The 14,760-nt window shown below is 40.0% G+C and overlaps 1 protein-coding gene and 1 non-coding gene across 2 annotated transcripts in view; one reads left to right on the forward strand and one right to left on the reverse strand.

The window, feature by feature from the left end:
- TMEM123 (transmembrane protein 123) overlaps positions 1 to 14,760 on the reverse strand; it is a 48,705-nt gene that overhangs the window by 17,294 nt on the left and 16,651 nt on the right. The window lies entirely within an intron of this gene.
- Positions 1,957 to 2,061, forward strand: LOC120364753 (U6 spliceosomal RNA). The gene has a single exon (XR_005579900.1). It is a non-coding gene; the product is annotated as a U6 spliceosomal RNA (small nuclear RNA).

Genomic DNA, 14,760 nt, shown 5'->3' on the forward strand with positions numbered 1-14,760 from the left:
TTGTATTCCTCTTAAATGTGAATATTATACTTCAGAAGTTTCTGTTAAGGTACATGTTAGTCTACACCAAGAGAAAGAAGTTGGAATGACTTGCTTTGTGAAAACTTTGTTGGAAAGCATCTCGTGATGGTTCCTCTAGCCAGGTAAGTCTAATTAAAAGTGCATGCACCACTGGCACACATGGGCACAGACCCCACCACCTCATCACCACACACACACAGAACCTATCACACCACAACCACCAGCATGTGTTTGGACCCTGCTGCCACCGCCCTGACAAAGTGCTTTTGCAGGCACCCCCACATTGGAATGTTATTGCCAATGGACCAGGAACACCTCAGTCCCTCCAGCATGGCAAGTACTTAACTTTGAAGGGCCAGAGAACAAAGCAATAGCCCTGGACCCAGACCTCCGGGATTAGAGCACACAGCTCAGGAATGCTGAGGTGAGCCTTGGCCTCTGAAAGCATTCTGAAATGAAGCCAGTCAGATGAACCCAACTTATGCCACAGTCAGATCAAGGGCATCGAAGAATATAAAAGTAAAAGTGACAGCAACTTCAAAGCCCACATAGCTGAGAAAGAACCAGCACAAGAACTAGACAACTCAACAAGCCAAAGTGTCTTACCTCCAAATGACCATACTGCCTGCCTCTCCAGCAATGGTTCTTTTTTTTTTTTTTTTTTTTTTTTGAGACGGAGTTTCGCTCTTGTTACCCAGGCTGGAGTGCAATGGCGCGACTTCGGCTCACCGCAACCTCCGCCTCCTGGGTTCAGGCAATTCTCCTGCCTCAGCCTCCTGAGTAGCTAGGATTACAGGCACGCGCCACCACGCCCAGCTAATGTTTTGTATTTTTAGTAGAGACGGGGTTTCACCATGTTGACCAGGATGGTCTCGATCTCTTGACCTTGTGATCCACCCGCCTTGGCCTCCGAAAGTGCTGGGATTACAGGCTTGAGCCACCGCGCCCGGCCTTCCAGCAATGGTTCTTAATGAGGCTGAAATGGCTGAAACATCAGACATGGAATTAAGAATTTGGAGGGCAACAAAGATCAAGATTCAGGACAAAGTTGAAACCCAATCCATGTAACTTAAGGAATCCAATAAAATAATACACGGGCTGAAACACAAAATAGCCATTTTAAGAAAGAACCAAACTGATCTGATAGAGTTGAAAAATTCACAACGAGAATTTCATAATTATTTGCGAGTACTAACAACAGAAGAGGACAATCTGAGGAAAGACTCCCAGAGCTCAAAGAGGGTTCTTTCAATCAACTCAGTCAGACAAAATAAACAAAAAAGAACAAAAAGAAATGAAGAAAACTTCCTAGAAATATGGGATTATGTAGAGACCAAAACCTATGACTCACTAGCATCCCTGAAAGAGAGGGAGAGACAGCAAGCAACCTGGAAACCTGAGGATACCATCCATGAAAATTTCCCCAAACTCACTAGAGAGGTCAACTTTCAAATTCAGGGAACTCAGAAAACTCTGCATGATACCATATAAGATGACCATTCCCAAGACATACAGTCATCAGAATCTCCAAGGTCAACACAAAAGAAAAAACACTAAAGACAGAGAGAAGAGGCAGGTCACCTACAAAGGGAACCCATCAGGCTAACAGCAGACCTTTCTGCAGAAACCCTACAAGCCAGAAGAGATTGGGGGCCTATATTCGGCATCCTTAAAGAAGAGAAATTTCAAACAAGAATGTCATATTTAGCCTTCATAAACAAAGGAGAAAAAAAATTCATTTCAGACAGGCAAGTACTAAGGGAATCCATTACCACCAGACTTGCCTTACGAGAGGTCCTTACGGGAGTGATAAACATGGAAATGAAGGACTATTACCAGCCACCACAAAAACACACTTAAATACACAAACCAATGACACTTTGAAGCAACTACATAACCAAGTCTACATAATGACCAGTTAACAACACAGCAACAGATCAAATCCACAGCACATATACTAAAATTGGAACGATACAGAGAAGATTAGCATGGCCCCTGCGCAAGGATGACACGCAAATTCGTGAAGCGTTCCATATTAAAAAAAAATAATAATAATATTAATATCAATATTAACCTTGAATGTAAACAAACTAAATGCCCCACTTAAAAGGTACAGAATGGCAAACTGGATAAAGAAGCAAAACCCAGTTGTATGCTGTCTCCAAGAGACCAATCTCACCTGCAATAACACCCAGAGGTTCAAAATAAAGGGATAAACAAAAATCAAGGAAATGAAAATCAAAAAAGAACAGAGGTTACCATTCCTATGTTAAAAACAACAACAACAACAACAACAACAAAAAACCTTTAAACCAACAACAATCAAAAAGGACTAAGAAGGGCATTACATAATGGTACAGGGTTAACTCAACAAGACAATTTAACTATCTTAAATGAATATACACCTAACACTGGAGAAACCAGATTCATAAAGCAAATTCTTAGAGACCTATAGACTCTTAAGATAACCACACAATAATAGTGGCAGACTTCAAAACCCCACTGACAGTATTAGACCGATCACTGAAGCAGAAAACTAACAAAGATATTCGGGACCTGAACTTAACACTTGACCAAATGGACCTAACAGATATCTACAGAGCACTCCACCCAACAGCAGAATATACATTCTCCTCATCTGCACAAGGCACATACTCTAAAATTGCACATGGCACATACCATATGCTCAGCCATAAAGCAACTCTCAACAAATTATGATTCTCAAAATCATACCAACCACACTCTCAGACCACAGCACAAAAATGGAAATCAATACGGGGAAGATTTCTCAAAAAATAATCCACTGATTACTAACTTTGAGCTAAACAATGAAATTAAGGCAGAAATAGAAAAATTATTCAAAACTGATTAAAACAAAGCTACAACATACCAGGATCTTTGGGACTTGGCTAAAGCAGTGTTAAGAAGAAAATTTACAGTTCTAAATGCCCACATGAAAGCATTAAAAAGATCTCAAATAAACAACCTAACTTTACACCTAGAGGAACTAGAAAAACAAAAGCAAACTAACACCAACGCTAGCAGAAGAAAAGAAATGATCAAAATCAGAGCTGAACTGAATGAAATTTGAGATGTGAAAAACCATACAAAAGATCAATGAAACAAAAAGTTGGCCATTATTACTGAGATGGAATCTCGCTCTGTTGCCCAGGTTGGAGTGCAACGGTGTGATCTCAGCTCACTGCATCTCCACCTTCTAGGTTCAAGTGGTTCTCCTGCTTCGGCTTTCCAAATATCTGTGACGAAAAGCATGTGCCACCATGCCCAGCTAATTTTTACCATGAGGAACCATGCCCAGCCCAAAAGTTGGTTATGTGAAAGAATAAGATTGAGAGACCTTAGCTAGACTAATAAAAAAAGAGAGAAGATCCAAATAAACACAATCAGAAATGACAAAGGAAACATTACTACCAACCCCACAGAAATACAAAAAACTCTCAGAGACTATTATGAACACCACTATGTACACAAACTGGTAAGCCTGGAATAAGAAACTGATAAATTCCTGGAAACATACAACCTCCCAAGATTGAATCAAGAAGAAACTGAAACTCTGAATAGACCAATAATGAGTTCTGACGTTGAATCAGTAATAAAAATCCTACCAATTGGGAAAGGCTTGGACCAGACAGATTCACAGTCAAATTCTACCAGACATATATTAATAAAATACAAAATTATTCCAAAAAATTGAGGAGATATTCTACCCTAGCTCATTCTGTAAGGCCAGTATCATTCTGACACCAAAACCTGGCAGAGGTACAACAAAAAAAGAAAACTTCAGGCCAGTATCCCTGATGAACATAGATACAAATAATCCTCAACAAAATATAGCAAACAAATCCAGCAGCACATCAAAAAGCTAATCCACCATGATCAAGTAGACTTTATTCCTGGGATATGAGGTTGGTTCAACATACGCAAATCAATAAATGTGATCACATAAAGTGAACTAAAAAAAACCAATGTGATCATCTCAGTAAACAAACAAAAAGCTTTCGGTAAAATTCAGAATCCCTTTATGTTAAAGCACCCTCAACAATCTAGGTATTAAAGAAACACATTTCAAAGTAATAAGATCAATCTATGACAAAACTACAGCTAACATCATACTGAGTGGGCAAAAGCTGGAAGCACTCCCTTTGAGAACCAGAACAAGACAAAAATGCCCACTCTCACCACTCCTATTCAAGACAGTACTTGAAGTTCTAGCCAGGGCAGTCAAGCAAGAGGAAGAAATAACAGGTAGCCAAGAGAAAGTCAAACTCTCTCTATATAGATGATACGATTCTGTAACTAGAAAACCCCAGTCTCTGCCCAAGGGCTCCTAGATGTCACTAATAACTTCAGCAAAGTTTCAGGATGCAAAATCAATATAAAAAATGAGTAACATTTCTATACACCAATAATGCCCAATCTGAGGGCCAAATCAAGAATGCAATCCCATTCGCAGCAGCATTCCTCTGCCCCCACCACACACATACAAATACCTACAAACACAGTTAACCAGGGAAGTGAAAGATCTCCATAAGGAGAATTATAAAACGCTGCTCAAAGAAAACAGAAATGACACAAACAGAAAACTATTCTTTGCTCATGGATAGAAGAATCAGTATTATTAAGATGGCCATACTGCCCAAAGCAATTTACAGATTCAGTGCTACTGATACTAAATCACCAAGGCCATTCTTCACATAAGTGGAAAAAAAAAACTCTTCTAAAATTCATATGGAACCAAAAGAGCCCAACTAGCCAAAGCAATCCTAAGCAAAAAGAGCAAAGCTAGAGTCATCATGCTACCTGACTTTATACTACAAGGCTAAAGTAAACAAAACAGCATGGTGTTGGTACAAAAACTGACACACAGAACAACGGATCAGGTTAGATAACCCAGAAATAAAGCTTCATAACTACAGCCATCTGATCTTTGACAAAGTTAACAAAAACATGCAATGGGGAAAGGACTCCCTATTCAATAAGTGGTACTGGGATAACTGGCTAGCCATAAGCAGAAGACAGAAACTGGACTCCTTCCTTTTACCACATGTGAAAATCAACTCAAGATGGATTAAAGACTTGAACGTAAAACCTAAAACTATAAAAACCCTAGAAGAGAAGAAGAGAGGAAGGCAAGGGGAAAAAAAAAAACACCCTAGAAGAAAACCTAGGAAACACCATTCCGGCCATTGGCCCCATCAAAGCTTTCATGACAGAGACACCAAAGGCAACTGCAACAAAAACAGAAGTTGAGAAGTACAACCTAATTAAAGAGCTACTGTACTGCAAAAGAAACTATCAACAGAGTAAACACAAAACCTATAGCATGGGAGAAAATATATGAGAACTATGCATCTGACACAAGTCTGATATCTAGAATCTATACAGAACTTAAATTTACAGGCAAACAACAACCCTTTTATTAAAAGGATATGAACAGACACTTCCCAAAAGAAGACATACACATGCAGCCGACAAGCATACAAAAAAAATGCTCAATATCACTAATTATTAGAGAAATACAAATCAAACCACAGTGAGACAGCACCTCACTCCAGTAAAGTCAAAAAAAAAAAAAAAAAAAAAAAAGAGACAGATTGGCAAAGTATGGAGAAAAATAAATGCTTATACACTGCTGGTGGAAATGTAAATTAGTTCAGCCACTGTGGAAAGCAGTTTGAAGATTTCACAAAGAACTTAAAATAGAAGTACCATTTGACCTGGCAATCCCATTAGTGGGTATAGACCCTAAATATAAATCATTCTATTATAAATTCATATGCACACATATGTTAATTGCAACATTATTCACAATAGCAAAGACACGGTATCAAATCAACCTAGATGCCCAACAGTGGTGGACTGGATAAAGAAAATGTGGTATTAATATACATCATGGAATACTACATAGTCATAAAAAGGAATTAAATCATGTCATATTAATACACACCACGGACTACTACATAGCCATAAAAAGGAATGAAATCACGTCCTTTGCAGCAATACAGATGCTGCTGGAAGCCATCATCCTAAGCAAATTAATACAGAAAAGAAAATCAAATACTGCATGTTCTCAATTTTAAGTGGGAGCTAAATAACGTGTACACAATGGACACTAAAAAGGGAAGAATAAGACACCAAGACCTATCTAAGGCACAAGTAGGGAGGAGGGTGAGGATTAAAAAACCACCTTTTGAGTACTATGCTCATTACCTGCGTGATTTAATAATCTACACCAAACTCCTGTCACACACAATTTACCCATGTAACAAATCTGCACGTGTACCCCTGAACCTAGAATAAAAGTTGGAAAGAAAAAAAAGTGTATGCATTCAAGTTTATGGCTTTTCAGCTTTCATGTTCACTAATCTAAAAATTAAGGTACATGGGCTGGGTGCAGGTGGCTCACACCTATAATCCCAGCACTTTGGGAGGCTGAGGCAGGTGGATCATGAGGTCAGGAGTTCAAGACCAGACTGGCCAACATGGTGAAAACCCTGCCTCTACTAAAAAATACAAAAATTCGCTGGGCATGGTGGCTTATGCCTATAATCCCAGCTACTTGGGAGGCTGAGATAGGAGAACTGCTTGAACTGGGACCAGGGAGGCGGAGGTTGCAGTGAGTTGAGATTGTGCCACTGCACTCCAGCGTGGGCTACAGAGCGAGACTCCATCTCAAAAAAAAAAAATTAAGGTACATGTTATACTAAAGGTCATTCATTCTTCATCCACATTTAATTTCAATTCTTGTTCATGTTTCCTCATATCCTAAGTACTTTCAGCAACCAACACCAATTGTCAAACCAGGGTTAATCATATACCTAGACATGAAATTAATCTAGTGGTATGAGGCAAGAAAGCCTCCTTCACAAACCCCCACATAAGGAGTTTTAAATGCTGCTCTACCAAGAAATCATCAAGAGAATTAGGAAGTCTCCTCCTTGGCTGGGCACAGTGGCTCACGCCTGTAATCCCAACACTTTGGGAGGCCGAGGCAGGCAGTCACCAGGTCAGGAGTTCGAGACCAGCCTGACCATCACAGTGAAACCCCATCTCTGCTGAAACTACAAAAAATTAGCTGGGCTGGTGGCGGATGCCTGTAATCTCAGCTACTTGGGAGGCTGAGGCAGGAGAATCGCTTGAATCCGGGAGGCAGAGGTTGCAGTGAGCTGAAACAGGAGCACTGCTCTCCAGCCTGGAGAACAGTGTGAGACTGTCTCAAAAAAAAAAAAGTCTTCTCTTTCATCAGCTCTCAGCTACCTAAACTCCCCAGGGCAACTGTGTGTCCAGTGTGTTAGAAAATGGCTTCTTAAAAAACATTTTTTAAACTACTTTTAAAATTCAGTATATTCCACACTAGAATTATACCCTTGAAGATGTAAACAGCAGAGTGAGCTCAATGGGTTTCTACTGGAAGAATAATGAGATGGCTGAATAAGGAACAGATATCAATTTAAAAGGAGAATTCAATTTTTCTATTTATGAACACAAGTTACTAGTGTGGATTGGAAGTATTAAGATGGGGTGAGTAGTTTGGCCTGCATTTCTATGTGGGAGGCAGCATTATCAATTCTATCCGTCAGCTCTTCAACATTTCTCCCATGCTTGGAATGGCTTTTATGGATTAGGTAGAAAATGAACTTCAAAAAAAGAAAAAGAAAAAGAAAATGAACTGTTTCTCCCTTGTTTTCAGCCTTGAAATATTAATCTAGGAAATATACTGTAAGCAACTCGGAATTTTTATATTCCCTTCCAGTTATATGCTGAAGCCAAACTTCTTTCTGTGGAAACTTAGAAAGTATATTACAAGGCAATGGGGAAGACTTATTTTTATACAGAAATATGCAAAATATATGAATTATATAGGAATTAAGACACTCTCTTAGAAACTATTTGCATCTCCAGATTCCTTCCCACTCTCATCCAGCCTGCTCTCTGCCCTAAGAGGTGACACCTATAGACCGCAATGACAGCTTCCCTTACCCCTAAAGGCTTCTGGTTAGGTTTGGCCAAAGTGAAAACATGATTGTTGATGTTTTATATTCCTTACTATACTTATCAATTTGTATTACTAATATGACTAAGAGGATAGTAAATGTATTTTACTGTCTAGGCATAGATCTGACCTGGGATCAGCTCACAAACCTGAGCCCTGTGTGCTCTGTAGGTAACTGTCTGTCCCAGCAGTTTTCAATGAATACTTTGACAAGGCTCATTCTGCATGAGTACTGTTCTAAATATTTTGTAAACATTTGTAATTTTCATAACCCTAAGAGGCAGATGTTATCGTCATCCTCATTTTACAGATGAAACTAAGGCATACAGAGGTTGTGTAACTTGCCTAGGGTCACAAGCTAGTAAGGGGAAGAACCAAGATGTGGACTTCCTGAGGTTGGCTAAGGAGTCCCTGAACTTCATGACTGTTAGGCTACCAGTCACAAGATATAGTGTCACAAAGTCAAGAAGCTTTGGTTAGGATGGGTAAGTGAATGTATCAATGTTCCAATGTTAACTTTTAACGTATTGCTGGCTAAGAATGATGAAACTGGGGGTCAGGTGCGGTGGCTCACTGAGGCGGATGCGTCACTTAAGGTCAGGAGTTTGAGACTATCCCGGCCAACATAGTGAAACCCTGTCTCTGCAAAAATACAAAAATTAGCCAAGAGTGGTGGTGCATGCCTGTAATCCCAGCTACTCTGGAAGCTGAGGCACAAGAATTACTTGAACCCGGGAGGCGAAAGTCGCAGTGAGTCAGGATAGCACCACTGCACTCAAGCCTCAGTGACAGAGTGAGACTCCATCTCAAAAGAAAACAACAACAAAACAATCTAGGGGATAAGTATATTTTAGGTACCAAAAAAATAACAACATAAACATGCTCAGAATTGCTCCAACTATTTTATAAATCTCCACTGGATATGTACCAAATACTCTTGATATCCCATGTTCTATAAAGCTGCATACAAGACATACATACTATCAGTCTGTCTCCATTATAAAATCCACATAAAATAATAACAACTTCTCATACTCTAAAATATTCTACTGTCAGAGCGGGACTAAAATGTGTGAGAAAACACATCTGATATATTTTCAAATATTATTAGAGCTATATTTGCAGCCCTGAAAGGCTGTGCAGGTGGTGCTGTCACTCAGTTACAGAAGATTTATGGTCTAAACACAGGGAATAAGCATGTGTAATGTGCAGCTGCCACATAAGAATTTGGTCATTAACAAGCTCAACGCACCACAACAAAGAGATATTCAGTCAGCAAAAAAAACCTGTCTGCTCAAATGTCAGCACGAAAGAAATCTCTAGAGATGACAACTGTACAGTTTAGTATCTACTAGTAAATAATTTTAATTCATTGTGTAAAAGCACTAGAAAATTTAATATTTAATACTGATAACATGTTTCTTGCAAGATAAAGTAAAAATGGAAACTTCACCAGCTACTAAAAACACATACTTGTTTAATGTTACCAACAGTACCAAACTGGAGATGGCAGTAATCTGGGGAAGCAGGAAGAAAATACTGAACATTTGCTGTGTGCAGTCACCATGCTAGGTGCTTTTCATATTTTTAATTTTTAAAAAATTTCACATGATCTGTAGAACAGCAATGGTAGATGGGTTTGCTCTCCCCAATTTGCAGATAGGAAAACTGATCCAGAAGGTTAAATAAATACCCCGAATTGCTGTCAGTGGTAGCAGTCAAGTCACTTTGACTCCTCTGAGCCTGGTGCTCTTGTCAGTAGTTTACCGTTTCCTAACAAAAATACACCTGAATTCTAGAGTCTGCCATATTTGCTATTATTAACTGTACATATTGATTAGGCATTAATTTTACCACTGACTGCCTTCATGCACTAGAATAATAATCAATCAATAAAACATACACACTTCATCACTAACGTTGAAGGTAAAAGTGAAAAGAATGGCTGAGTGTGGTGGCTCACACCTGTAATCCCAGCACTGAGAGCCCGAGAGGGGAGGATCACTTGAGATCAGGAGTTTGAGACCAGCCTGGCCAACATGGTGAAACCTTGTCTCTACTATAAAATAAAAAATTAGTCAGGTATGGTGGCACACACCTGTAATCTCAGTTACTGAGCAGGCTGAGGCAGGAGAATGGCTTGAACCTGGCAGGTGGAAGTTGCAGTGAGCCGAGATCATGCCACTGCACTCCAGCCTGGGCTTCACAGCAAGACTCAATCTCAAATTAAAAAAAAAAAAAAAAGAATAATACAAACATTTGTGTTCTCACTATTCTGCCAATTAAGAAGTGTGCCCCTCCTCAACTGCATCCCTTCCTGAATTCTGGATTTATCATTCTCATACATTTCTCTGTATTTTTACTTCACTCCAATCTATTTCTACGGAACATAATACCGTGCTTTTCATACATTGAAAGTTTATATAAATAGCATCATGCAAAATGTGTTATATTTGCTTTTTGCACTCAATATTATGTTTATGAATTTCATTCATGTTGACATCTTTAGCTCTATTTCATTCATTTCTCACAGTATTAAAATTTTTTTTTAAGTGAACCAAACAGTATTTAAATTTTTCATCTTAAGAGCTATGTTTTACGATGTTTTATGTTTCCACGAGTCTGGCATCATGCAATGATTAATTCCAATACCTTTCTGAACAACCTACCCAGAACAGAGCTGAAAGGTAAAACATGTCAGTACACACTCAGGTTTTTTAGTTATAGCAGACCTACCTCTCAGGCCCTCAGAACCCAACACCTACTGACCTAGCAATCCCACTTCTTTTTTCTTTTTTTGAGACAGAGTCTTGCTCTGTCACCCAGGCTGGAGTGCAGTGGCATGATCTCAGCTCACTGCAACCTCTGCTTCCTGGGTTGAAGCAATTCTCCTGCCTCAGCCTCCCAAGTAGCTTGGACTACAGGCCTGCACCACCATGCCCAGCTAATGTTTTGTATTTTTAGTAGAGATGGAGTTCTACCATGTTGCCCAGGCCGGTTGTGAACTCCTGAGCTCAGGCAATCCACCTGCCTGAGCCTCCCTAAGTGCTGGGATGACAGGTGTGCACCACCACACCCAGCCCAACAATCCCACTTTTAAGAATCTAGCTAAGGCCGGGCGCAGTGGTGCAGGCCTGTCATCCCAGCACTTTGGGAGGCCAAGGCAGGAGGATCACGAGGTCAGGAGTTAGAGACTAGCCTGGCCAACATGGTGAAACCCCGTCTCTACTAAAAATACAAAAAATTAGTCAAACATCGTGGCGGGCACCTTTATTCCCAGCTACTCAGGAGGCTGAGGAAGAATTGCTTGAATCTGAGAGGTGGAGGTTACAGTGTGCCGAGATCATGCCATTGCACACCAGCCTGGGCGACAGAGAGAGACTCCGCCTCAAAAAAAAAAAAAAAATCTAGCCAAATCCTAGCTCAAGCTGCTAAAGGTGTCTTATGTATGTTCACTGCAGCACTGTTTAGAAGAGTAAAAATATCCACAAGGGGGCATGGCTAAAGAAAAATTATGGTATATCCGTCCTATGCAACACAGTGCAAACATGCAAATGAATGAGATACAGCTATACATACTGTGGTGGTTTTAAAGTTATGTCCATAAATTCTTTGATAAGCTTCCCTTCAAAAAGTGAAGCCTCATTCCATTTCCATTTTTGGTGGACTTAACCAGACTCTGAGAACAGGGCAGAATGAAATGATGCTATACGACTTCTGAGGTTACATCATAATAAGGATGGATAGCTCCCCACCAGTTCCCTCTAGAGTCCACTCCCTTTTGGGGAAGCCTGGCACCATGCTGTGAAGACACTCAGGCAGTCCTACAGGGAACGCATATGGAGAACTGAGGCTGTCTGCCAATACCCAGCCATGTGAGCAAGTCACACTGGAAGAAAATTCTCTATCACCCAGTTAAGCTTTCATGACTGCAACCTCAGATCTGACCCCAGCTAAATCTAAACTCCTGACACATAGGAACCATAAGATGATAAGTGTAGTTTTAAACCACTTAGTTCTGGGGTTCTGCTACGTATCAATAGATAACCACTAACACAAAAAATCAGTAATTCATAGTTCAGTCAAAAGAGCAACTTGTACAATATTATCTATACGTCTCTTTTGTACAGTCACACCAGCTAACAGTGATTATTTCTATGGAGGTATTGGGAAGACAAAGGGAGGGAAGAGCAGGATACTGTTTTTTATACACTTTTGCACTACGTGAAATATTAAGTGCATACATTAACTTCTACAATTTTTAAAAGGCTATCAAGATTTTAAAAACATAAGTTTTAAACCAATTCAGATTTTTTTTTTACAAAATCACCTCTTGTAAAAGAAAAGAACAAAATGGCTTCAATTTTAGACACGTTGCTGACAAATTCTATTATGTGGTTTCCTAGTTGACTGCTGATTAAAAGCAGAAACTGAGGGAGGAGTGGGCTATCAGAGGGAGGCATATTGCCAATACAAAGACAAGACAGTTAAGTCTGTCACCAAAAGTGAGACAAAAGCTAATATAAATCATCTGAAGCCACTCAAATGTAGGAACAAAGACCACTACGTGTTTGTAAAGAAACCTCCGAGAATGCTGTCTCACAAGACTATTATAAAAACAGTATTTATAAAGCAGTGAATATTTTATTAAGCTTTCCGTACACTTTACAGAAGTATACTTACTGCCATTTTACAGTTTGAAAATAAACTCAAGGCCTGGTGCGGTGGCTCATGCCTGCAATCCCAGCACTTTGAGAGGCTACCGCAGGTGGATCACTTGAGGCCAGGAGGTTCCAGACCAGCCTGACCAACATGGCAAATCCCCATCTTTACTAAAAAAGACAAAAATTAGCTGGGCATGGTGGTGTACACCTGTAGTCCCAGCTACCTGGGAGGCTGAGGTGGGAGAACTGCCTGAACCCAGAGGCACAGGCTGCAGTGAGCCAAGATCGCACCACTGCTCTCCAGCCTGGGTGACAGAGTAAGACCCCGTTTCAAAAAAAAAGAAAGAAAGAAACTCAGGAAGTGAGGGGAGTCAGGGCACAGAAAACCCTGAATTCCATTCTAAAAGTTCAAATTTGATTGACATAGGTAAGACTACTTATCCGACACTGAAAAGGGAGCGGGTCAAAGCCTGTAGATGTGGGTCCTCAAGCCGCTTCAGCCAGAATGAATGTTACCTCCAGATTACCCAATGCTGTACTGATTGCATGCTCACTGAGCCAAGTTTTTCAGAAGGACACTCTTGATTAAAGACAAAAATATGTTTTTAGTTGGTGTTTCCAGGAAACACTAGAGGTTAGAAAATCTCTGTTTATTGAAAATGTAAGCTGGGCGTGGTGGCTCATACATGTAATCCCAGCATGTTGGGAGGCCAAGGCGGGTCAATCACCTGAGGCTGAGTTTGAAACCAGCCTGACCAACATGCAGAGACCCTGTCTCTACTAAATATACAAAGTTAGCCAGGTGTGGTGGCACATGCCTGTAATCCCAGCTACTTGGGAGGCTGAGGCAGGAAAATCACTTGAACCCAGGAGGTGGAGGTTGCATTTAGTTGAGATTGTGGCATTGCACTCCAGCCTGGGTAACAAGAGTAAAACTGTCTCAAAAAAAAAAAAGAAAAGAAAAGAAAAAGAAAAAAGAAAAAAAGAAAAGAAAATGTAGAAGTGAGAATGAAGAATATCCTAATTTGTAACCATTTCTATTATCAAGATGATAGCATATATGTCTATTATCTGTCAATCAATTACTTGAGATCTCCGAGAAGCATTTCAGAAACAGGATTTTGCACCATCCAGTCCTGTGCTTAAATTGTGGCCCAGTCTATTTTCTGTGTAGCACTTTCTTCATCTCTAAAACAGTGAAAGTAATTCTCAACTCATATGGTTATTATGTGGAATGCAATGACAAGTATGAAACACCTTGAACAACAATGCCTGGCAACAGCACTATGTGCAACAAATGGTTATCACTGTTATAACCACCAGCAACATCATTTTGCAGCAGTTGATGTGCAAATAATAAAGATGGTTGGCCTGGACCTTCTTTTGAGCACAAACCCATTTCCTTCCTCCTCACCAATGTTCATGTTGTATCTTCCAATAATACTGATAAAAAGCAATGTCTGTTTTTTCTCCATCCATCTATCAATGTCACATCTACTCAGACCTAGTTCAAGCACTGCGTCCTCCAGTTTTTATTTTTAGGCAAGGTCTCACTCAGTTGTCCAGGCTGGAGTGCAGGGGCATGGTCACAGCTCACTGTAGCTTCAACCTCCCAGGCTCAGGTGATCCTCCCACTTCAACTACCTAAGAAGCTGAAGTTACAGGCATGAGCCACTACATTTCTAATTTCTGTTATTTTTTGTGGAGACAGGATTTCGCCATCTTGCAAAAGCTGGTCTTGACTCCTAGGCTCAAGCCATCTGCCTCCCAATGTACTGGAATTACAGGCATGAGCTGCTGTGCCTGGCCCTCAAGGTTTTCCTAACTGAAAAAGTAATCTCTCCCTTTTCTGAGGGCTCGCTTATGTTATCTGTACCTTTATTATTGTACTTAGCATACTGGTCTTTTATTATAGTTATTTTTGTTTTTATTAACTTTCCAATTAAATTATGAACACCCTAATGGTGACATTTATGTCAAGTCTCTATAGCACCCTTAGTACCTGGCACACTGCCCAACACATAAAAGGTACCAAATGAACATTTGTTGAGTGACTATAAA

Source organism: Saimiri boliviensis, chromosome 6 (assembly GCF_048565385.1).
Source record: "Saimiri boliviensis isolate mSaiBol1 chromosome 6, mSaiBol1.pri, whole genome shotgun sequence".
In the NCBI taxonomy this organism is placed as follows: domain Eukaryota; kingdom Metazoa; phylum Chordata; class Mammalia; order Primates; family Cebidae; genus Saimiri; species Saimiri boliviensis.